Below are 18,767 nucleotides of genomic sequence, written 5' to 3'. Positions count from 1 at the left end.
GACTAAACGGTGCTGCTTTTAATGGGGCTAATAACAATGCATATAGCTACTACATCATGAAAGTAAACACCCATTGAACTCAGCACCCCAAAGATAGGTATTTGTCAATGCACCCAGAACTGGGAAATTAATTGCCAGTGTTTTTCTTCCATTATGAAACAAAACAAAAATGGATTTTTGTTTTTTTCATTTTAAAGTGTGTATGACTGACTGGAGCAGAGAGGAATCTGTCAGAGATGGGTGGCAAGGGGTTGGGGGCCAGTACACAGGAACCAGAGCAGAGGCATAGGGAGAAGCAGGAGGGTTGCTCTAGGAGGCTGAGGCCCCAAGGCCCCATAGCCCAGCTCCCTAGCTGGCCAGGTGGGGCTCGCTATCTCTGGGAGGAGGGGTGTCATTCCTCACCTGGAGCAGACTGAGAACAGGTGAGGGTCACTTGCCTCATCAAGCCCAGGTGCTGCAATCAGCAGGCAAAACAGCAAAGGGAAGCAAAGCTAAAGGGCTGTGTTTGCTCAACTGCCCACATTGACAGACCTTGATTTGGCTGTTCCTGGACTGTGCTTCAGGTTTGACTCTGCACTGTATCCTGACGGCTGGACTTCAGAGCTGGCTACTTGGATTGACCCTGGACTGCATTTCTTCACCTTTGGACTTTGCTTGTGTGGATTGGACCCCCCCCCCCGGCTTTGAATTTTGGACTTGACTTGCTGCAAGGTAGGCCAGGGGTTCAGGACAGAGGTGTTTATTTTGTATTGCTTAAAAACCTATCTTTCATTGGGTTTTCTGCCATTTTTAAAGCTACTTTTAGCTACTTTATGGTATATTTGTAAATTCCCTTGAAATGCATGCAAAAGGCAACTCTTTAACAATGATGACAACAATAATTAATATACCTGGGTTTGGTGCCCACTGATATTTATTTCTTTCCATTTTGTTATTTGGTGCGGGCCTCTTTTTGGTTGAATGAAACCATCCTATTGCAAGCAAATTTACCCTTATATGATATATGATCGGAAGGCCTTCACCTCCTGATATTGCTGTATTATCCCTCTCATCACTGTCCATACTATCTGGGGCTCTTAGGGGCTGAAGTCCCAGTTATGCCTAGAGGGCACCAGACTGATGAAGACTTTTCTTGCATTGTAGTGATGATTCAGGATGGGGGTAGGATCACAACCTAGGGAGCATTGGATCGTTCATCGTGGTTGATTTTTGGTGTACTATTTACTAGATGCTCAGTTTTGGATTTGGCTAATCCAGTTCAAAACCTGTTATTTGCAACTGCCGATGCTTTTAGTGGAAGGTTTGACTTCTGGTCACTAGAAATCCACTGCTATTTGCAGAACCTGTGCATCAACCCCCCCTTTTTTTTACCAAATGCCATTGTGGCTGGATATATTAATTTCTCTGCCTTTACTTCCTAATATAACTTTGTCAGAACGAGGCTTCCTGCACTCTTAAGCCAGTCGCCATGGCAACTGCATTGTTCACCTGCAATCGGCAGGCACAAGTTGTTGGAACCTGAGAGCTAGCCAGGATGAGTCACGCTTCTCCCCCATTGATGGTGGAACAGGTGTGCTTCCTATACATCTGCGGGAGCCTATAGCATAAGGGGAATGCACTTCGCTTACGTGAAGTATGGCGATAGCATGTTGACGGTGCCTTGGCTTCTCTACAAATTCATGATTCTCAAAATATAAGGGGAACTGAAGGCACTGAGGAAATTGCAAGCGAGAGAGGTGGAACTGTGTTTGTGTGGAGAAGGTGGATGGAGAGTAGTTGTTCTCCCTCTGGGTCATGAACCCTGGGTCATGCAATGAAGCTGAATTTTGGGAGACGAGGGCAGGCAAAAAGAAGCATTTCTTTGCGCAGCCCATGGTTACAGCAGATGTACTGCTGGCCACCAACATAGGTGGTTTTGAGAGAGAATCGGGAAAATTCATGGAAGAAAAAGCTACCAGTCAAGATGGTTGTTGCCCTGCCTCTACTATTTGAGGCTGTTAAGGATTGAAAAACCTGTTGCTGAGGATCACAAGTGGGAAAGTGCTGTTTTGCTCATGTCCTCCTTCTGTGCGTCTGTTATGTACTAAGCTTGGATCCTAGAACAATAGGCAAGTAGGATCCTAGAATGCAACAACTGATTGGCTTGCAGGAAAAGACCAATCAGGCTCCAGGAGGGAAGCCGAATCAGCCAATCAGATGGGACTCATTGTGTAAATGTATATAAAAGCCTGAGTTTGGGGGGGGCAATTCAATCATTGTTTTACAATAAAGTTGCAATAAAGAGCATGAAATCAGTACAGGACTCGAAGTATATTTCAGTGTCCCAAACAGGCATCTGGTTAGTCACTATGAGAACAGGATACTGGACTGGATGTGCTTTTGCCCTTATCCAGCTGGGTTCTTTGTATGTTCTTATGTAAACTGTCTCTTGATCGCTCTCCATGAATCCCTGCTTTTGTGATCGGCTCAGCACAGACTTGTTGCATTTGCTTAACAGAATAGCTGCTAGAGAAAGGATGGGTTAACCTCAGGCTCAGAGGTCAAATGTGGAAGCCCATTCAGGAATGCCATTATGTGCCCTAGAGCAGGGACACAACTTGCCTTGTAAAATTACCAGATCTCTGGTGCTTTTCATGTCCAAGTTCTGAAATCTATTCATTGGATTACAGCCGTTGCTTTGAGCTGGGCCACATTCTCACAATTCATTGAAAGCAGTAGTTTGTTCTGGCTGCTGAGAGTAGTTAGGAGACATCCTCTTCCTCTCACAGGGCTACAATTTCCAGAGTTCCCTGTGAAAAGGGATTGATTGATAAATTACCCACCCCTAAAATAAACCCAATTCTCTGTGTGCGAATAACCTCCCTGCTACAACATTTAATTACAATTTTAATGGCGAACTGGACACAACACTAAACCCCCGGGCCACCCAAATGGAATTCAGACCTTTGTGTATCCCATAGCTAGTAATGAAATACAACTCGCCAATAAGAAACAAATGCTCACGTTTGGCAAAAATGTGAAATTTATTTCCCGGAGCCGTTATTGAGATTATTACACAGGGACATGCCCCCACGCCTCTAAAAGCAGAAGAGTGACAGCTATCTACCTGCACTGGGTATTTCTAGGTGCAAAAACTGCTTTTAACTGAATGCAAACTTCAAAGTGGAATGTTTCTGCTAGCACTAAAATGATAATTAGTGCTAGCAAAATATGAATGGGTCCCCCACACCTATATTATGCTGGTTAGCTTCCTTGCCGTTATGTTGCTGCCTTTGCTCTTACAAACTCCCCCCTCCCCGTGCTTAGCTTGACATTGTGAATTCTTGACTACAGGTCAAGCAAAGAGGAGAGACAGAATGATCTATGATGGAAAGATGTTCAAAACTGATTGCTACAGGTTGCTCTGAAAATGTAGCACGCTGTCCTTGACATGAAATACTCCCCCCCCCTGCTTTTATTATAGTTCTCATTTCAGTGTCACTGTTTACACTTCTGATGCAAGCCTTCACCTCCACGTTCATTCAGGGAGTGGAGAGGCAAAGCCCTTTTCTTTTGTATCATTTTAATAAAGGAAAAGCGGGAGCTGGGTGACTCATCCGAAAAGCTGCCGTCGAGTGAGCTCCGTGGCCGTGTAGATAACTTTGGCTGAAAAGGAAAGCTGGAATATTAGTGGTTAAAAGAGTGGGAGGAGAACCCTGATATCTAGCCTCTCCCTCCCCCTCCCTACCACTCTTTGTGTCAAGGTGGTCTCCCTGGCACGGTATGGAGGTTGTCCCATTAATGTCAATGTCAGCGCTTTTGATTCCAAGGACATTTATTTGGAAGCCAGTTCTACTGAAGTCAAGAACATAAGTGGGGTGTGAATGGGCCCATGAACAAGCTAATGGTGTGAAGTGTTGCAAAACCTCCCACCAGAATTTTGCAGCCAGAAAAGACTAGCCTGTATTATGATGGAGAATGGCCATAGCTCCATGATACCTATCTATGCCCAGTTTCAATCCATGGCATTTCCCTTAGCTGGGCTAAGGCTAGTGTTAGTTTCTGTTTGCCACTGAGCAGCTGCTTAGAGTCACAAGGCTCTGTTTACATTCCAGAGACAGTCCAGGCTGTTGGAAGTCTCACGGGAATGGGAGACAGATGTGACATTACTCGTTTCCTGTTCCTTTGTTGTTCGGTTGCTCTCTGCTTGCATAGAGAGAGGATGTATTTTCCTTAGCTGTCTGCGTAGCTTAGTAATAAATCATAGCATGTAGCCATAAATCTCATCACTTCCGCGTGCTGTTTTGGATTCTCTGCTGAATGGGATGTGCCTGAGGCCTTATCAGAGACTCAGGTCGTCAATCACATTGGAGGGCGATTCCAGAAGATGAGCTTTATCAGCTTGGCTGAGCGGAGATCCCAACAGCTACTGCCTCAGGCAGTGGAAGCCCAGAGGCAGCAGCACCACAGGTGCAGGCGAATTAGGCTGGGATCTCACCCCAAATTGGCACTCATGCTGGCACCGCTTCTCCAGCAGCAGCAGAGATGGCAGGGCAAGTGGCAGGCAGGGGTGACAACTTGAATAAAATATTGAGGGGGCCTTGGGTAAGCCCCACCCCCACATCACAAGACATGGTGCATGCAGACCATTGGAATGCCATCAACTTTGGGGGGGTCCTGCCCTCTCAAATATTTTATTGGGGGGAGTGAAGGGACCTTGGCCCCTAGGAGTTGTCTGGCACTTTCTGTTTCACCTCAAATTGCAAATGGGGACAAGCTGCCTCTGTCTCTAGGTAGGGTTGGAAATGTCCCCTGCCTGAAACCCAGTGTAAACAATACTGAGTCAGATGGACCCCTAAGTATAAAACAACATCCTGTGCTGTTTTAAGGTTTCTCCTGTCCCATAAGGTCCTTTAATCCCCACACCCAGCGCTGTATTTTTAACAGCACACATGTATGGTGGTCAACAAAAGGGGTTTGAAGACAGTCTCAAGGCAAATCTTTAAAAAGTAGTATAAACACCGACAATTGGGAAACACTGGCCTGCGAGCGCTCTAATTGGAGAACAGCCTTTACTGAAGGTGTCATGGGCTTTGAAGACATTCAAACTCAGGACGCAAGGGAGAAACGTGCTAAGAAGAAGGCACACTTGGCAAATCCACACCATGAACAACTCCCACCCGGAAACCAATGTCCCCACTGTGGAAGGATGTGTGGATCCAGAATTGGCCTCCACAGCCACTTATGGACTCATTGTTTATGGAAGACAATCTTACTCGGCTTTGAGTGATCTCCAAAGAAGAAAGAAGATGTATGTGCCTTTATTGTCCTCAATCCAGAGCTCCTGCAGAGTCCCTGCACAAGTATGCTACACCAGTCACTTTCCTGAGAGCCAGTGTGCTGTAGCGGTTAGAGTGCTGGGATCAGGGAGATCCAGGGAGAATCTGGATCAGGGAGAACCAGGTTCAAATTCCCCCCTCCCCCAAAGATGGCTTTGCATATCTTCTGGAAAACCTGGGGTTTCTCTGAGCCTGCTGATACCTCCCACTTGTGTGTGGACATCGCAGTTGGGCTGCCAAGGGATCCACACTCGGAGAATGAATGTGCCACTGGTATATATAGGATGAGCAGCTGCAGCAGAAAGTTCAATGTCAACTTCCACCCCACATATGCATCTATCTAGCTTTCTAGGACTGTGGCCAATGGGGCTTTTGCCAGCGTGGTTTCCAGCAGTAAAGGAGATTATTGCAATCCATTCAATTCATTTTTTTTTTTTTGCAAGGTGAGAGGAATCTAGGGAGTGCTCTCTATTGACCAAGTATCTTCAGTTAGCAAACTATTTCATATTGCCATGTAGCTGGCAATGCAGATCTTCGCCGTCTCCCTATTAAAACGAACTGGAGCTCCGGCAAAGTGAAATTCCAGCTTGTTGATCCTGTCAAACCTGCTTCTGATATACGGCAGGAAAGATGAGCCCTGATAAGAGCAGGTGAACTTGTTCATCCGAAAGTCAGCTTTAAAATTAAAACCGGGTGAGTGGCGGCAACATATTCTTCCTGACCCCACGCCAGGCAAAAGGGAAGGGAAGGAAGGAAATCTCCACTGCCTTCAATGGCTGTAATGAAAGCTGAATTGTTCCCCCACTCTTTGAATGCCCTAAAATAATTTCTTGGTTAATTTTATGCCTCTTATTTTGACTGTGAAAGCAAGCCATCCCTCCCACCCCTCCGTCATACCATTAATAGGGTCAGTCTGTGTGCTGCTGGTGGTTACCATGCCTTCAGTTGTGTGGAATCCTAACAACCATTATAATTTGTTTCTAAACAGATCAAGAGCTATTTACCAGCTCAATGTTTTGTGCACAGCTGGGTGCCTGGCAAATGTCCAATACCCATTAACATTTAAAAAATTAGTCCCATAATGCATCTTTTCTATGGCTTGAGGAGTATACACACTGACACATGTTGGGAACCAATTAGACTTGCACCACCATTATGCTGGCTGCATTCAATGTCTCTGTAAATGAGGGCTAATTTAGTTGCCAGAATGGTCTATCTTGAAGGCACACAAATGACCTTCGGCTTCCAGGGGGCTAAGAGAACACACAAGGGGGGGCAAGAATGCTCATTTCCTCCCCCCAATTCCTCTTCGGAAGCAGAAGCGTGGGTGCACTTGGTGGGCTGATCACTGCACATTAGCCAGAAGCCCATCAAATGTTGGAAATGTCTGCTGTGGTCATAAAGAGGGGCTGTCAGTGAGTAGATCAGTCAGCCCTACCTTCTTAGTAGATTGCCCAACTTTTCTTTTGCTCGGCTCCCTGATTCCTTTCTCTGGTCTGCAATGTTGCAATCAGTCTGTTTCGAAGGACAACGGAGTGCGCCTCTGGGTGTGAAATCAAACTGCTGGAGAATCACAGCACCTGCTGTGGCTGCAGAAACTGGTAACTGGCAACTACTGCCTCCTGTGTTGTTTTTGCTGCATTAGCAGCATCAAAGAAAACTCTCTAGGGCACAGACCTGGACAGTGCATGGAGGTCCTTGGCTGCCCAGACGACAAGACCCCCTGTCGGCCTTGCTGATGAGGTCCAAAGTAAAGCAGAGCCAATGCCAGATTTACGTATAAGCTAAACAAGCTATAACTTAGGGCCCTACTGTCTTGGGGGCCCCCAAAAAAAATTAAAGGAAAAACAACCTCAATGTACATTTCCAAAATATAAGATAAAAAAACAAATAAAATAAAACCTACATACCTATTAAGTCCATAAATTACCATATAGCATATATTCAACACAAAAAAGTGGCAATTTGTTGTTGACAAAGGACAGCTGGACATATAAAGGGCCCCATTACCCTCAGTAGCTGAGGGCCTCATCAAACCTAAATCCAGCCCTGAGCAGAGCAATACATTTGGTACCAGCTTGGCAGCAGGAATTGCCGGAAGGAGTTGTGCAAAGCGCCATCCAACCATCATAGAGACTCCACTCCAGATTTTTGTAGGGTTTACTCCTGAGCCTTTAATTCTCCAGACGATGTCCCGCAAGGCAGCAGGTACAGATTTTATCTTGGGGTTTACTCCTAAAGCTTTTCTCACGAATGAGTTTAGTCTCAAGGGAGCGGAGGTTTAGGGTCAGTGTTTTTCTCCTCCTAGATGGGCTACCTTCCCAGACAGAGCGGCCACATCTGCCCCTCCGTCTGCATACATGCCATACATTGTAAGCACATGGCTTCATCTTGAGGTAAAATTAAAAAGCAAAGTAAACCCTGCAAGTCTTTGTGGGCTTCTTCTGAAGTCAACAGTTTGTTTAGAGAATAATATTTTGAAGAGTAAGAAGAGGTAATTTAAGCATGTTAACAGAGAAATGTATCCCTTCTGCTTAATTGGTTAGTCTCCTACTAAGAAATAGCTCCTCAGAGGTCAGTTCTTCTTCAGGGATCTCTTGAACAAAAAGAAAATAAAATTGCCTTGATTTTCTCTTGAATGTGGAACTTGTGACACAGTGTGTACTGAGAAAATGAAAACAAAAAACCCCTCAAAGATAATCATTCTTTTTTAAAATCACTCCTGATATGTACTGTGATGAGTTCCCTCTAATTGCAACTTTATTTATTAGAAACCCTGCTACAATCCAATATCATCAGCCTCACAAAGGATCTCTAAGCCCTACAATATTTGGGATTTGAAAATGCAAACAAGAAAAATCTCATGAAAGAAAAGCAAACCGTGGTATTTCTCAGGTGCCCAGAACCCTGAAAGAAACACTATTTGATCTGGTGGGGAAAGACATTGAGTGTTTGAGTTCAAACAAAACTACCACACACTAAATATGTGGGAAACGCCATGAAAATGTCACTTGTGAGTGAATACTACATGAACACATGCCTGTGTTCTTGGTACATCCCATGCAGTTCGGTGGGAGGAGATATTTTGGGTGGCTGAGGAAAATTGTGCCTATTTTGCTAGGTTATTTGTGTGTGTGTGTGTGTTTTAAATAAAAGGAATTGTGGCAGGAGGGACCATAAACACTAGTCAGACTTGGAGGCTTGGTGCAGGAGATCAGGATCTCTGTCAGCTGTCTGTGGTGCAGCAAGCTTAAGAGTGTGGCTCTCATTTTTTTGTATTTTGATTGTTACTCACCCTGGGATCTAATGATAGACAGGAGGGTGTTGTTGGAGAATATTCTCATTGTTAAGTGATATACAACATTAGTCGTACTCAAAGTTGACCTATTGAAACCCATAGGCTTCAAATTGTGTTTTATGTTACACACCAAAATCAGACTTTTTGCAGTAATGAAAGCGACGGGAAAGTGTTCTGGGGAGTGTAGAATAACAATTGTTTGCGGCAACTTCGTATAACCTCCCCACAAACAAACAAGGATGAATGATTGATAGCAGCTCCTCTTGAAGTAACTTGTAAGCTGAGGGTTTTTCCTCTCTTCCCCCCATCTGAGGGAAAGCTGTTGTAACTTTAAAATGCTATTCCCTCTTTTGCTATGCCCTGATGAGGCCTAAGAGTCTTCTCCTCTCCCTGGCTGTGGGGCAGTAGCAATGGGGTGCCCTCTTGCACAGAAGACAGTTCTGTGAAATCTTACATGAAATTTCAGGTGGGGAGAGCTAAACATACACCTGCGCCTAAGACTCCTCCGCTGTGAAACTCTCTGGCAAGTTGGGTATTTTCATGGATCTACATGGTTCTGCTCCTGGTCTTCCACATAACCTGTGGAAACAGGGCCAAATTGTAATGTAAAGGAGGATGGATGGGATGCTTGAGTAAGAGAAGGAAATATGAATGTAGTCCATGTAAGAAAAGGTGGTAGTCATGCAGTGCTCTGCAGCCTTGCTTCTTCATTTAAATAATCTGGATAATTAAAAAATGTGAGCTATGAGCAAGTCCTGAACTGGGACTGAACACTGTGAGTTACCGGCCAGGCAAGTAGGCAATAGAGATGGTGTGTGTGTTTGAACGAAGGCCTATATTTTCCAGAAAGCAACATTTGCTCCAACACCAGATTCTGTATGAAAAACTGCCGATAATTATTTGGGACAAGGAAGCAAGTGTACATATATCTTGGAAGCCAAGGGGAGTGGTGGTTAGCCAAGGGATTCAGTCTCCTGTTGGGCAATGTTGGCTGCTGGAGTTGGGCACCTGGAAGCCACACATTTGAAATGTCATCAGTGGTTTAAGAATATAACATTATGTCCACAAGCAGATTGCATATTCTTCAGCAATATCATTTTTTTTGGCTTTCAAACGATGCCTGGTTTTCAGACATCCAAAAACGCTTGATTGCATGGCTTACTTTCAGAAATGGCACGTTGAGGAGAATGAGTTAATCAAACGGCACAAGGGGAAACTTGAAATTCTCATCATGCAAACATTCAGCCAGCTTCGGGAGAGAAGGCAGTGATGCTGAAGTACAATGGCCTTACGCCAATGATTCTCACATGGAGCAGTGGGCTTAATGCTTGAAGCAGCATGCAAAGCTTGTGTGGAGAGCCAGTGTGGTGTAGTGGTTAAGAGCGCTAGACTCGTAATCTGGTGAACCGGGTTCACTTCCCCGCTCCTCCACATGCAGCTGCTGGGTGACCTTGGGTTAGTCACACTTCTCTGAAGTCTCTTAGTCTCACTCACCTCACAGAGTGTTTGTTGTGGGGGAGGAAGGGAAAGGAGAATGTTAGCCGCTTTGAGACTCCTTAGGGTAGTGATAAAGTGGGATATCAAATCCAAACTCTCCCTCTCACTCTCTCTTTGCCCCATAACAAGAGACTCAGCACTTTCTGTTCTAACTGGGCTGGACATTTGTTAGGTCCTGAATCAAGGTGTTGGCTGTAGGGTCCCCACCTTAACGTGCATGGCCTGTCTAGGCATTGGAAACATTGCTTAAGTGTTAGTAGTAGTACTAATCATTATAATTTATTATTTATATGCCACCCATCTGACTGGGTTGCCCCAGCCACTCTGTGTGACTTCCCCAAAATTAGACACATTAAACACAGCAAAACATCAAACATTAAAAACTTCCCTATACAGGGCTGCCTTCAAATGTCTTCTAAAATTCAGGCAGTTGTTTCTTTGACATCTGGTGGGAGTGCATTCCACAGGGTGGGCGCCACTACCGAGAAGGCCCTCTGCCTGGTTCCTTGTAACCTCACTTCTCGCAGTGAGGGAACCGCCAGAAGGCCCTCGGAGCTGGACCTCAGTGTCCAGGCTGAACAATGAGGGTGGAGATGCTCCTTCAGGTCTACAGTGTATTTTTAATGGATATGAAACACACACATTATTGAAATTATCTCAACAATGAAAATGGCATGGAGAGATAAATACTATGGTTATATTTATCATCCCAGTATTGAATAGATAGGTCCCATGCTCCACGAAGCTTTTCTACTAATTGGCAGCCCCTTGTCAATAAGTATCCAATAATCTTTTTGAACTGCTGAACTGGGGCCCTCGCATATATGACCGTCTAATCTAAGAAAGCAAAATGATAGCAATGGCCATTTATACCAGAGGTAATTGCTATCATTTTCTCCTTCTATGAGAAAGTCATATGTGTTAGGGCCTCAGTCTAGCTCAAATTAGTTATGACTAATGGCACAATACTGTGCATGTTTACACAGAAGCAAATTCCATTATTTACAGTGCTGCTGCCTCCCAGATAAGTATCCTCAGGGTTGCAGCCTAGATAGCAGTTAAAGAATTAAGTCTGCTGTGATTAATCATAGAATCATAGAATTGTAGAGTTGGGATGGGACCCCAAGGGTCATCTAGTTCAGCATTTCCCAACCTTGGGCCTCCAGCTGTTTTTGGACTACAACTCCCATAATCCCTCAGCTAGCAAGACCAGTGGTCAGGGATGATGGGAATTGTAGTTCAAAAACAGCCAGAGGCCCAAGGTTGGGAAACACTGATCTAGTCCAAATCCCTGCAATGCAGGAATCTCAAATAAAGCATCCAATGGCAGGTGGCCATCCAACCTCAGCTTATAAACCTCCAAGGAAGGAGAGTCCACAACCTCTCGTGGGAGTCTGTTCCACTGCCTAGTTTCACTGGGACTTTGTCATGATGTCTAGCTATAGATGGAGTAGGGTTTTGAGTTTAACTCGCTTTCCAGGCAGCAGGCGTAGCCACCCTAGCAGAACAAAGCAAGCCAATTTTAATTTTCACCACTCGATCTCCAAATAGAATTGTTCCTGGATCCATGATTTCATGATTCCACTTGAATACATGCACTCCAGTTCACCATGTGTAAAACAGCACTTATTTGTTTTTTTTAAAAAAGGCTGTTTATTTGAAATGCGACAGCCAACATCACATCAATAGTTATATACGAAAGCTTGAGCGTCCCAGACTGGCTTACTGATTTTGAGGCTATCAAGATTGTTTGAGTTGGTCCCAGTGAAGTAGAATGGTGACATTTGGTGTATCTCTATAGTCAAAAAAGCACTTGTGTCTAGTATTCTAGGCAGTTTATGAATAGCAACAAGACCTTTGCCTTCTTGAATTCAGTGTTTTTAAATCGCAAGAAATTCTCATGGGGTCTAGGCTGACTGCTGCTTTGATGTGGGGAGTTGGGCAGAGTTGTACAGATAAAACATTGGATAGTACAGTAATAGGGTATAACTTGTGAACCTGTAACTGGGATTCAAAGTTCAGTACCAATAAATCACGCTGATTTTAATGGGAAAGTTAAGCATGCACTCTCTCTCCTGTAGTAGAAACTGACAAAACTTAGATGTTTCCATTTAGCTGGATTGCTGTCTCTGTAAACCTCAACTTTCAGAATTTCAAAGCATGAGTTTCCTTCCATGAAATGCGACAGTGGCGGAAGACAATATTTATTTTAAAAGTGCATTCCACTTCACAATAATCACCACAGAACTTTTAGGAACAGAATAATCAGTGTTGTAGTTGTTTGTTGTAGACTGTCCGTCCCCCCGCCCCAGAAAACCAAAGAAGTGTATTACTTTATAAAGTGCATTTTTTTTAGTGAAATTAAACACATGGGTTGCAAGATTTTGTTTATTTTTGGCTTGGACTTCCATTCACACTACAACAGTACCTCTGGTTGCGAACGGGATCTGTTCTGGTGTCCTGTTCGCAACATGAGCAGAACGCAACTCGCGTTTGCGTGTGAGCGGGACATCATTTTGAGCGTCTGTGCATGCGTGAACAGTGAAACCCGGAAGTAACCCTTTCTGGTACTTCTGGGTCGCTGCAAGATGCAACCTGAAAAGATTTAACCTGAAGCAAGCGTAACAAGAGGTATGACTGTACTTGTAGCCTTGGAATTTGGATAGATTTTTCTTAACTGTTGCAACTCAAAAGATAATCCTAGATGCCCTGTAGTTCTGAGCCAACTGGGAACATACTAAGTTCAGTGAACTTCAGATGCAAAAGGGAAAAGGTTTAGGAGGACAAAGCAATTGAAATCCGCCTGGGTAACCTTATCATGAAGCAGCTTGCCTCTCTACCTATGTGTCCCATTCAAAGAGCAGGCACAATAGCAAGAACTCATATGAAATTTGTAAAGTTCACTGCATTTCTGATTCTGGTCAACTGTTGCTTGCTTGCAGCCAATTGCACTATGCCACTGTGATTAAATTAGCACTTGAAAGGCTCTTTCTTAAGTTCCCGGCTGATCAGAGGGTTGGGACACGCAGTTCCTGTAATCTTTTAAGAGGCCTGTGCTAGCAACTGCAGAGTGAACCGAGATCTCTTATGTCATGTTCAACGTATGGGGATTCTTTGTAGTTCCTTGGTATCATCATTGTGTGAGGTGCTTGATGGACAGCGTGTTAACTACATGAAAGCTGACCCATGCATAATGCACAGCAAAGAACCAGAGTTCAACACTGTCATTGTGGGGGTTTTATTTTTTATTTTTCCCCAAAAACCAAGTTCAGAGACACCATATCTGCCATTTTCACACAGGGCAAGGCTGCCCCAGAACTTTGCTCACAAATTGTTCAGCAGATGTGCCTTGCTGAATGTTAGAGGTGAATAACAACAAGAGGGGTGGTTGGGCGGGGAAAGTGAACCTTTTCCACTGACAGTAAGGAACAAGAAACAGTAGAAGGTTGACCAGACTTTTAAAACAGCACAGTGAGGCAGGTCAAGAGAGTCTGGTTGCCAGCAGTGTGATCAAATGCATTCCTTGCATTTAGCCTTTTCATAAGTTTTGAAGCATGGAAGAAACCTCCAGCGACGTTCCCCTCAATACAGTGGTACCTCGGGTTACAGACGCTTCAGGTTACAGACTATGCTAACCCAGAAATAGTACCTCAGGAACTTTGCTTCAGGATGAGAACAGAAGTCGTGTGGCGGCAGCAAGAAGCCCCATTAGCTAAAGTGGTACCTCAGGTTAAGAACCGTTTTAGGTTAATAACGGACCTCCAGAATGAATTAAGTTCTTAACCCGAGGTAAAAAGGTAAAAAATAAAGGGACCCCTGACCATTAGGTCCAGTTGCAGACGACTCTGGGGTTGCGGCACTCATCTCGCTTTATTGGCCGAGGGAGCCGGCGTACAGCTTCTGGGTCATGTGGCCAGCATGACTAAGGCGCTTCTGGCGAACTAGAGCAGTGCACGGAAACAGCGTTTACCTTCCCACCGGAGCAGTACCTATTTACAGTATCTACTTGCACTTTGATGGGCTTTCGAACTGCTAGGTTGGCAGGAGCAGGGACCGAGCAACTGGAGCTCACCCCGTCGCGGGGATTCGAACCGCCGACCTTCTGATCGGTATAGTTTTTTCTTTCTTTCTTTCTTTCTTTCTTTCTTTCTTTCTTTCTTTCTTTCTTTCTTTGACATTTCTATTTGATCTCATTAGAACCTCTGATTTGTCTTACAATTCCATTTCAGATGAAACTGATTTAGTTAATTTGGGTCATGAAGTTTTTCACCCTTTGACCGGACAACATCAAGGATTCCATATAGTTCTTTACCTCCAGGCTGCAGAGCTTCCATATGCAGTGTCTGTTGTCAGAAGCTCAGAGGCTACCTTGTTCTCCTACACCACCAACACAGGCATCACGGATTGCCCTTGTACATAATTGTAATAGGCTGCATCCTCCTTGAAGACCCTGTGGATATTTAGTGTCTGTAGATATATGTTTAGTGGCCATAACCCAACCAAGAGTTAAGTGAAATCAATAAGCATCCTTCAGAATGGCAAGCATTAAATAGTATCTTAAGGAACAAAGTGCTGAGATGATGAATTGGTGGTGGGGTGATTTTCAATGGATGGCACTAAGTTAAGGAACACTTTGTTTACATGTTGTGCTCTTTGGAGGTTACATGTTGAGGTATGATGTAGTTGTAGTACAAAATGAAAAATATTTTTGTAAGAACAAGTGGGCAGTGTAGACTGGTTCTGCTCAGGGTTTCAACCACTCTATTAAATTATCTCCTCCTGCCCCCTCTCCCCCTAGCCAATCAACATTCTGCTCTCATTGGGCATGCTCTGGCTTCCTTGAGGTCTTCCTTCCTTCCTTCCTTCCTTCCTTCCTTCCTTCCTTGTTGCATTTCTGCAAACCTTGAGGCTCCCCTGAGCATGCTGGAAATTTGAGATTGCTATTGGTATATTTTTTCCAAAAAAGCCCCCACCAGTGTGGATTTTCACTGTGAAAAATGTATTATATTGAGCTTTTGGTACTATGTAAATGTATGTAAATTAAATATAAAAGAGTGATCAGTGGGAAGCATCCTTCTTTAATTGATTGACAATCTGGTACCCTCAAAATGTTGTTGGATTCCAATTCCCATCAGCCCCTGTCAGCATGGCCTTTGGTTAAGAGAGCAGTAGTCCAACATCTGGAGAAACTGATCTACACACAGAGAAAGAGAAGGAGCTTCCACATCCTTTTCTCTCTTTGTCCAATTTACTTAAATATATATATATATATATATGTATGTATATATCAACTGAACTTCATGCTCAGGCTGTACTGAAGTCCTGCTTCTGCATTTATTAACATTTTAAAGAGCGTTATTAAAACAGCCCTGAAGAGAATAATCATAAAAGCATGTTTGGGAAGGGTATGGGGATGGGGTGATGTGAGGGAAGAATTAAGATTGGCAGCATTTGTATTTGTACCCAGCATTGCTACCTCTTCTGCTTCATCCAATTACTGAGCTGTTTAGCTCTTCGCATGGGCCATGTTTATTCCTTCCCTGTCCTCAGATATGAGCCTCATTAAGGCAAAATCTGACAAGTTCACACTCTGCCAAATGAGAACTCTGGAGTTGTTGCTCTATTTGGATACAGCATCAGGTCGTGGACTTTCAGTCAGATTTGAGAAGATGAACTGGCGTAAAAATAATCTCTTAATGGTTCCCCTCTTCATATATTTGGAGAATTTAGGAAAAGCAAGTGGGGGGGGGGTTGCACATAAAGATTCCCAGGCTCCAGAGAGTCTAGCAACACAATGGGGAGGGGGGAGACGGAAATCGTCCATGTCAATCTGCCACAAAAGTATTTCAGTGACCTGGCAGTAAATTGCTACAGCAATTTTGTGACAAGTGTGGGAATGGATGCGCAAATGATTTGCTCTATATTCTTCACATTTCTGACATGCCGAAATGTCATGAGTAGCAAACAGCTACTAATACACTCTTTTGATAGTCAAAGATTCCATTGTTCCACCTCTGGTGTGCTTCGTTCTCCAGGAACGTCGAGGAAAGTGGTACACACAGCTTTCTGCTAGACCCTCAAAGTGCTCAGCTATAGGGAGAGAGAGAGCTCACTTCTGGGTTCCCTTCCATCTCTTCACATCACCACCAGTTAGCGTCCCCCCTGTACTTAACCCCTATTCCCTTCACAGAGATACTATTTGCCAATCTCTCTTCCCAGGGAACTCTGGGAATTGTAGCCCTGAGAGAGGAATAGGGGTCTCCTAACAACCCCCAGCACACTTAACAAACTACACTTTCCAGGGATGGGTGGCGGAATCCATGACTGACTGATGTGGTATGATCCTGCTTTAAATGTATAGTGCAGATGGGGCCTTTATCTGCTCTGCTATAGTTCTGTATTACATTTTATACTAATGGTGGGGTAGGAGAGCTGAAAATTATGTCAATATATCTCACATCTGGCAACCAATGCGCCCCTTTGGTTTCTGATAGTACATGGGTAGACAACTCTTAAAAAAGCCACGGACACAAATTTCCATACCCCTCTAGTAGCTATGGTGGCTCATTTGCCAGGAGTAATGTAGTTAGCATTAACTCAGGAAGTGTATACTCGATTCTGGCCCAACTAAGCCCCATAGGAGGTTCTAGGAAAGCAAACAAAACTGGATCCATGGAGGATGAGGCTGTCTGCTGATGGGGGGCACGTGAGGAAATGGTGCTGGTGCACCAGTCATCTGGTTGGTGTCGGGAGCCAGAGTCAAGTGTAGGACAGCAATAAAAACACAGTGTAACTCTTTATTCAAACTCTAACTCTTTATTCAAAGCAACCAAAACAGCCCAGGCCTAGTGACCCCAGGAACTCTTCCCAGTAGGTCTTGCCCCAATGAAGCAGCTGTGAGGACTGAAGGTGCCCTCTTCCCATAGCTGCCTAAGTCCCCTCCTCTCTGGGATTCCCCCCCCCCAAGCAGTTGTGTTCTGTGTCTGGGCACAACCAATCTCTGTCTGCCCTTTTCATTTCTCTGTGTGTTCCAGGAGACCAGAAGGGGAGGGGAGCTGTTTGCAGCAGGAGGGGGAGACCCCTTGGATTCTTCAGCCTCTTGTTTCATTGCTGCCTCTTGGCCCCCTCCACCTCCAGCCTCCACTTCTGCTTCTGAGTCCGCACTGCTCTCTGCCCAAGCCTCTTCCTGCTCACTAAATCCTGTTGCCCCTTCAGTTTCCGACACCACCCCCTCCCAGTCTGCTCCCTCTGACCACTCATCATTGTCCCACCACCAATCCCTGGCTTCTGAGCCTTCTTCTGGTTCCCCAGCTACTGCCTCCCACCACTTCTCTGCATTCAGCCAGTCCATAATAGTTGGCCACGGTGAGGAGAAGATGATTGCCGACATAAGCCTTTGGCCTGATCCAGCCAAGCTCTTTCTATGTTCTTCTGAAAGTTTAGTGCAGTCACATATATCAACTTGTTTAATACAGCAGGTGTATTTGAACCATGCTGATTTTGCATCTGTGCATCTCTACAAGCTCCTTTCCACATTAATTATAGTGATAATAGCATCGTGTCCTCTTCAGCGCTGCTACTGCTGTTCCTTTCTCTTCCTGGTCCACATCAGAGCCTTTGTAACGTGTACCAAAAAAAGAGAGAAAACAACACAGTGTCATCTCTGGGTTCCATCAGCATGCCTTAGCTGTATGGATGCTTTTGACTAGACAACTTATTAAAGGTCTCGGCAGAAGGCTGCTACTTCTATTTGTACTTCACATGCTTACCAATGCTGCACACATTTATCTCTCCTAAACCTGTTCAGACATGACACAGAAAGTAAATGCTCTCTTTCATGTCACCAGGGATGGATGTCATCCCTTGAAACGTCTGCATTTTCAAGCAATGAATTCTGCATTACTGACACACAATAAAACTCCCACTCTGTTAAGGCTCAGTCACGTTGCTTGTCAACTCTCGAGCTCAAATTGAGCAGAAGCACCTACAACTGGACAACTGACAATTCCCTTGAATTTGGTAGGGGGAAAAAAATCTCTTCTATTGATCTTAAAAGGGAGAAAGTGACAAGGTGTGAATTATTCCAACAGGAATGATCCAGGAGATAAACCAAGCTGGCCTGTTGGAGTTTAAGGAGATCTTAAATATTGGGATGGGTGAATTTGTCAATTCTGGTTTCTCTTAGGTTCTATATTTTCCAGTCGTACTGTGCAACTTGCCCCTTAAAGATAAATAATGTGGATCTCTGATTCCGCTAGAGACGGATGTGATATATTACACAATTTGGTTCTGAGCCTTGGTTTGTAGTGAATTAATCTGACAGAGTCCGGCTACATGTTACACTCACCCCTTGACAAGTTAGTTGCATTGTAGAGTCGAGCTCTGCCTGTTGATACGTCTGAAGCATTTCAGGCAGTGGACAGAGGGTTGATGATAGGTAAACACACAGACAAGTAGGAGATGCTACTTTCCCCTTCCATTGTTAATCTCTGCCTTTTCTTTCTGCTAAATGGCTAATTCCCCTCCTCTCAACATCTAAGAAAAATGACCCACCAAGCAGAGAGAGATCAGGTCTATATAGTGTGTAAACACACATACACACACACATACATTTGTGGCATAAAGTCACCTTGTGCATCAAGCTGTGATGAAAC

At 44.4% G+C, this 18,767-nt stretch overlaps 1 long non-coding RNA gene across 1 annotated transcript in view; it reads left to right on the top strand.

Moving 5' to 3' along the window:
- Positions 1-332: 332 nt before the first annotated feature.
- The window catches only part of LOC310846681, a 44,570-nt gene continuing 26,135 nt past the window's right edge, over positions 333-18,767 (top strand). The window contains exon 1 of the long non-coding RNA XR_014565460.1: positions 333-711. This is a non-coding gene — a long non-coding RNA (uncharacterized lncRNA). The remainder of the gene's footprint in view (positions 712-18,767) is intronic.

This window comes from Podarcis gaigeae (assembly GCF_964106915.1).
Source record: "Podarcis gaigeae genome assembly, chromosome: 6".
In the NCBI taxonomy this organism is placed as follows: Eukaryota; Metazoa; Chordata; class Lepidosauria; order Squamata; family Lacertidae; genus Podarcis; species Podarcis gaigeae.
The sequence above is the reverse complement of the archived record's forward strand: the minus strand, read 5'-3'. Positions and strand labels throughout refer to the sequence as shown.